This window comes from Arachis ipaensis, chromosome B10 (assembly GCF_000816755.2).
Source record: "Arachis ipaensis cultivar K30076 chromosome B10, Araip1.1, whole genome shotgun sequence".
Classification (NCBI taxonomy): Eukaryota; Viridiplantae; Streptophyta; class Magnoliopsida; order Fabales; family Fabaceae; genus Arachis; species Arachis ipaensis.
In genome coordinates, this window is record NC_029794.2 from 14068356 (window position 1) to 14075688 (window position 7333).

General features: G+C 35.5%; 1 long non-coding RNA gene across 1 annotated transcript in view; it reads left to right on the forward strand.

The window, feature by feature from the left end:
* LOC110268541 overlaps positions 2310-7333 on the forward strand; it is a 6474-nt gene continuing 1450 nt past the window's right edge. The window contains exons 1-2 of the long non-coding RNA XR_002356632.1: positions 2310-2319; positions 7239-7243. This is a non-coding gene — a long non-coding RNA (uncharacterized LOC110268541). The remainder of the gene's footprint in view (positions 2320-7238; positions 7244-7333) is intronic.

The window sequence follows — 7333 nt, forward strand, 5'->3', positions numbered from 1 at the left end:
TACTTATTTAGTTTGATGAAGTAGGTTGACCTTCCAGTCATGTGCCTTGAACATCCACTATCCATGTACCGTTGATTCTTGAGACCTTAGCTCCTGATACCAATTGAAGGTTGTGGTAGGCTTAGAGAAGGGGGGTTGAATCTATGCCTTCCTTTTAATTACAGTTGTTATCCTTTTAAAACAGATTTGCAATTCTGATTCTGTTTTAACTTAGCAGCAGAAATTTATGAGACAATTTATTTTTGTCTCATGAATATCAGAAAACAGAACACAGCAGAGAAGAGAGAAGCTAATACCAGCATGTATCCTGGTTCGGTTGCCTTGTGCTATGCAACCTACGTCCAGTCTCCTCCACAACTGTGGAAGAATTTCACTATAGTAAACAGTATTACATACACCAATAACACAGGATTGACCCAATCCTTTCACACTCAAGTTCTAACCTAACTTGACATTGGCTATGCTAATACCTAACTATACCTCTTAGTGCTAACCCAACTAAGAAAGGGATACCATTCAGATACTAGATACAAGACACTTAATCAACCTAAAGAAATCAGAAAATAACTCTAGGCTTTTCTCTCAAGTGTATCTCTCAGCTTTTTTCCACTCAATGGAGTTGAATGGCTTGGGCTTGATCTATTCATCCTTACCATTCAGCCCATTAGCCTTGTTTTGTCATTCATTCAACTTGGGCTGCTTAAATTGAATTATGGCCTGCAGCATAACATAAATAATTAGCAATGTATACTTATTAGTTAAACAACTCTAATTATTTATTTTGCCAAAAATAATGTTTGTCATCACTAATTAATTTAGTTAATTTCTCAACTCAACATGATTTCATCCAACTATATTTATGTACATATCCTTTTCTTTTAGAGATCGTAATACCTTCACTACAAGAAAATAGAATATTTGTACAAAAATTTTGTATCAAATTTAAAATTGTTACAAAAAAGAATTTTTTGTAATAATAATTGGTGATTATTACAAAAAAATTATGTTTTGTAACAACATTACAAGTTGTTACAAAACATTCAAATATTTTGTAACAATCTATTTTTTTGTTACAAATTATGTTAGTTTTTGTAACGCGTTGGTGTATTGTTACAAAATATTATAATGTTTTGTAACAAAAAGTAAAGTAGTTACAAAAATTCGAAGTATTTTGTAACAAAATATTTTTTTTGTTTCAAAAACTCCAAATATTTTGTAACAAAATATCTTTTTGTCTGAAAAACTCAAATTATTTTGTAACAAAAAATTAATTTGTCACAAAATTTAACATTATTTGTAACAAGTTATTTTTGTGTCACAAAATATATGTATATTTTATAATTTTTTTCAAAATGTTAAATACTTATAAGTAACAATAATTAAATATATCCCAAAAAAATTAAAATACTAAAGTAAATCTGTAAAAACCAAAAGGTGATAGTGAATGTAAAGCTGTAAAAAAAAATCCTAAGTCCCCACCCCTCACTCTAAGCCACACTCAGTCACTCTCAACCCCTCAGCGCCGTCTACTCTATCTGCGAGGGAAAATGCTACTACTGCCGGAAGAAGAATCACCGGCGTAGCCACTGGGAAACGTCTGCGGTGGCGTCGTGGTCCTCCTTAGTGTTTGTTCCGTCGCAAGCGCCTCCAGTCGCTACTCGAATCTGCTTCGTCTGCGCCACTACTCACTTCTATCTGTGTCGTCCTGGCCATCTTGGCTCCACCGTGTTCCGCCTTCTTTGCCTCCGCATCGTGCCTCCTCTGTATTTGCTACCTCCGTTTCTGTCGTCCTCTTGTTGGTTCACTCCTTTGCTGGCTCTGCTCTGTTCGTGCCGAAGCTCTGCTCGTGCCAAAGCTCTGCTCGTGCCGAAGCTCTGCTCGTGCGGTCACCTCTCCTCGCCGGTGGCCTGCGTCTTCGACGGTGGAACAGCCCTAACCCGTCGCTGAGTGCTGACTTTGGTTCTGCTTCTGACATTCTGCAGTGTAGAGGTGAGTTTTTTTTTGTAATATATAGTTATTCTATATTAATTTTGTGAACTTTATTTTTGCTGTTTTATTGTAGCTTTAGAAGAGAAAAATTGATGCTAATTCCTAATTGTATTTGTATGTAAAACTAAATGATTTAATTTGTTGTTCTCTTTGTTCTTTTTCCTTTCTTGAGGCTTGTATACTAAAGTTGGAAAAACTGAGTGAGATAATAAAGCAGAAGACATTTTTATTAGCACTACAAAGTTTTTCTCCTAGCTTGATAGTGAAATGATGAAGATTTAATAAAAAGGTCTTCTTCTGGTGTTGTCTAGCACTCTTTAATTTCTTCTAGTTCAGCCGTGCTTCGTTCGTCTGCTGTCGGTATGCTCCGATCATCTCCTCTGCTGAAAGTAAGTGCAGTTTAATTTAGTATTGAACGTTGATTCTGCTGATGTTGTGACTGAAAATCTTAGATTTATATCTGGTTGAAAATATTAGTGTTATTAGCTTTTGCTTTCTTTTTAGTGATTTCGATTCTGTTTGTTTTTTTTATATATATATATATTTTTGTGTTTGTGAATTGAGTAAAGTAGGTAACTACATTATCCTTATTAACTATGTTGTTAGTTGATTATCTTAGCTGAAATATTGAACATTGATTCTGTTGATGTTGTGGTTGAAAATATTAGTGTTATATCTGTTAGATAATCTTATTTTATCTTATTAGGAGAGTTGATATTTGATTCTAATTTTTGTTTTTGTGTTTTATTATTTTGATTCTAGTTTTTGCTTTCTTTTTCAGTGATTTTGATTCAGCTTTTTTTTTATTTTATATTTTTGTGTTTGTGAATTGAGTAAAGTAGGTAACTACGTAATCCTTAGTAACATAGAAATATTGATTAAATTTTGTTATTAATTTTGTGTATTTTACATTGCATTGATTTAGGATAGTTTATGCTGCTCTGCTCATCCGGCGTGTCCTTTGCCTCTGCTGGTCTGATTCGGCTGTCCTTCTTCTCCTGCTGGTCTGGTCTGGTCACGTCTCTGCTAAAGGTAACTTCAGTTTATTTGAGTATTGTTAAATATGTTGTTAGTTGAAAATCTTAGCTGAAATATTGAACCTTGATTCTGCTGATATTGTGGTTGAAAATATTGTTAGTTGATTATGCTGATTTTGTTGTGGTTGAAAGTATTGGTGTGTAACATGGTTGATTATCTGATTTTTTGGTTATTTGGAGAGTTGATATTTTTATTCTATTTTTTGTTTCTAGGTTTTATTATTTTGATTCTATTTTTTGTACTTTTTTTGGTGATTTTGAAAGTGATAGTTGTTGTGATGCTATGTTATGTCATACTACCCTCTTTTTTTTCACTCTTTACATCTTTCTATCTATTCTCGTCTCCTGCAGAAATTAGTCCAATGATCAATTATCAGAAATATTGGGTTAATTTTGATAGGCGTACTCCTGAGTTTAGGAAGTGCCTCAATGAATTATTTTTGGATATTGCCTTCTCTCAACCCGGTGTGAAAAATAAAATACGTTGTCCTTGTCCCAAATGCAACAATTTTATGTTCAAATTTAGAAATGAAGTTCATCATCATATGTGCCAATGGGGATAGTGACCTCTTATAAAACATGGGTGCATCATGGTGAGATACTTCAAGATACATCCACTATAGATGTGTCTGATCTAAATGAAATTGATTGTGAAAGGGAGAATGATTCTGCCACTTATGAGATGTTGTATAACATCTTTAGAGGAGAAACACTAGGGGAGACGCCGAGAGATTCGCTACCAACGTAGATGACAATATAGAAGAAGAACCTCATCAGGGGGCAAAGAGGTTCCAGAGGCTAATGAGGGATTATGAGCAAAGCCTATATTCGGACAGTGGGATATCAAGGTTATCTTTCATTGTCAAGTTGTTTCAAATGAAATGTCGCTATGGATGGAGCAACAATTCAGTTGATGCTTTGTTGCTCTTTCTAAAAAGCATATTTTCAAAGGAAAATTCTTGTCCAACTTCATTTTATGATGCTCGAAAAGTGATTCGAGATTTGAGATTAAATTACGAGAAGATAAATGCTTGTGTGAATGATTGCATTTTGTTTTGGGGGCAAGCATATGCTGATCTTGATGAATGTCTAAAGTGTAAGCAATCTAGATGGGTGAAGGGGAAGGGGAATGAAAAGGACGACCCTCGTAAGAAGGTACCCCAGAAGATACTAAGATACTTTCCATTAAAACCTAGGCTTCAACGGATCTTCATCTGTGAAGAAACAACGCTAGCAATAAGGTGGCATAAAGAGAAACGACTTGATGATGGAGTCCTAAAACACCCAGCAGATTCGATGGTGTGGAAGACATTTGATGAGGAGCACAAATGGTTTGCACGTGATGCTAGAAATATCAGGCTTGGAGTTGCTAGTGACGGATTCAATCCGTTCGGCAATATGAACATTTCCTATAGTACTTGGCCAGTTGTTCTCATTCCATATAACTATCCTCCATGGATGGTTTTGAAACATTCAAATTGGATGTTATCTCTACTTATTCCAGGCCCTAAATTCCCTGGCAATTCTATTGATGTATACTTAGAACCGTTAATTGAAGAGTTGAAAGAATTGTGGGAAGAGTGTGTTGAAACATTTGATGTGGTTCAGAAACGGAATTTTAAGTTGTCTGCTGTAGGTTTATAGACAATAAATGATTATTCAGCTTATGCCATGTTATCCAGTTGGAGCACTAAAGGTGCACTAGCATGTGCATGTTGTCACAGAGAAACTAGTTCTAAAAGGCTGAAACATGGACACAAGCATTGCTATATGGGTCATCGCCGCTATTTGCCGCATGATCATCCATGGCGAAGGAATAAGAGTTCTTTTGACAATACCAGGGAACTTGGCGAAGCACCTAAGCCACTTTCTGGTTATGATGTCCTAGAAGAATTCAAGACTTTTGAACAAACGGAGTTTGTGAACAAGACTAAAAAGAGAAAGAAGTCTGAGCATGACAAGGTGGCTGGAAATTGGAAAAAGAAAAGCATTTTTTTTGAGTTGCCTTATTGGAAGACATTATTGTTACGTCATAATTTAGATGTAATGCATATAGAGAAGAACGTCTTCGATAATATACTGGGTACACTGTTAAATTTAGATGGAAAGACAAAGGACAATCTTAATGCACGACCTGATCTTCAACTTATGGGTATCAAGAGAGACCTTCATCCTCGTAGAGTGGGCAACAAGTTTGTGATACCGATAGCCAAATATACATTGTCAAAGACCAGGAAGGAGAATGAAAGGAAACTTCTTTGTCAGTTCTTGAAAGAACTCAAGTTCCTTGATTCGTATTCATCAAATATTAGGTGTGTGCACGTTGAAGATTGCAAAATTTATGGCTTGAAGAGCCATGATTGCCATGTCCTAATAGAACGGTTGCTACCACTTGCAATTCGTGAGCTTTTACCCAAAGAAGTTTGTGAACCGTTGATACATCTAAGTATTTTCTTTGGAGAGCTTTGTTCGAAGGAATTGAAGGTGGACGTTCTAGACAAACTTGAAACCCATATTACAATAACACTTTGTAAATTAGAGACGGTTTTTTCTTCGGCTTTTTTTTTATGTGATGGTTCACCTAACCGTTCATCTTTCCCATAAAGCTAAGTTAGCCGGACCAGTTCAATATCGCTGGATGTACTCTGTTGAGAGGTTATCCCTTTAGAATTGACAACAACTTAGAATCTGCCTTATAGTATTCTATATGTAAGTTTCTAACATTCCTTAAAAATTCAATTTTAGATATTTGCGCACACTAAAGAGTTATGTGGGAAACAAAGCACGTCCTGAGGGGTCAATATCTGAGAGTTATATCTCTGAAGAAGCAATGACCCTTGTGGGGAGATATTTGGATGAAAATTCTAAGATTTCTGACCATGGCGAGAATGAACCTATGTGAGGCATAGCTGTGTTCAAAGTACTTGGCTAGTTTAGTTGTAAAGGGGCATACAAGAAACTTAGTATTTTAGAGCATAAAGAAGCTCAATTCTATGTGCTGAAGAATTGTGAAGAACTTCAATCATGGGTTGATGAACATATGGCAGATTTAACAAGAGAAAATCCAAGAAATCTGTAGAAAAGGCACAAGGATCAATTTGTGAAATGGTTTGAAAGGAAGGTAAATGATTAAACTTTGATAATTGTAGAATTGAAGAGTCTCTTGGTAGTATGTAGTTTTAATCGCTATTCATTAATGTAGATTTCAGATCTACACAAAGTAAGGAGTGCACGGGTGAATAATCAACTACTTTCTCTAGCAAGAGGTCCTGATCGACGTGCACATTTCTACAAAACACGTGCTATCAACGGTTTTACATTTCGTAGCAAAAACTATGAAGCATCTTTGAAGACTCAAAATAGTGTAGTAGTTGTGAAGGGAGATGAATTGACTGGGGGTGTGGATTATTATGGCATGTTGACTGATATTATTGAGTTAGATTATGTTGGAAAACATAAAGTGATCTTATTTAAGTGTGAGTGGTTTAATGTTCCTCCAGTAGGACGAAATCAAAGTAGGGGATATTGTAAAGATGAGTATGGATTCATAAATGTGGATGTCACATATGTTAGATATAAGGATGAGCCTTTCATTTTAGCATGTCAAGCTGAGCAAGTATACTATGTAAAGGAAATTAAAAGGCCTAATTGGTGTACTGTGGTCCGAGTAAAGCCTCGCAATACATATGATGTGCTTGAGTAAGATATCATGCGAGAAGAGGCATACCAACAAGCTGAAATGAGAAGCTTTAATCAAGTACCATCTTCGGGTGATATCAATTTGTTGATGGAATTGGGCAGAGGTGACATAGATGGATCAAGTGTGGACGTGCCTATGTCTATAGAAGAAGAAGAAGGAGAAGGAGAAGGAGAAGGAGAAGGAGAAGGAGAAGATTCAAATGATAGTGATTGACTTCTTAGTATTTTTATTTTGGGGATCACAAGATATTTGCAATTGCTAAATTATCCACTTTTTGTATAGGATGGTGATTGACTTTAAAGTAGTTAAACTTTAGGAATTCACATCATATTTGCAATTGCTAAGTTATTCACTCTTTGTTCCATTTGTTTAACTTTTTTGAAAAGTATAATATATTTTGAATCATGTCCAACTTTGATTGATGTGCTTTCTTTTGTGTAATTGTGTATTAAATGATGTAGATATTTTATTATTTCATTTTTTTAATGTTATCTCATTTAACTTTATTGTAGATTGCGTAACATAATGGCTACACGGAGATTGACAAGGGCTACTGCATCTACTTCTACACCACCAGCACCTGCCCCAGTCCCGGCAGCCCCGACAG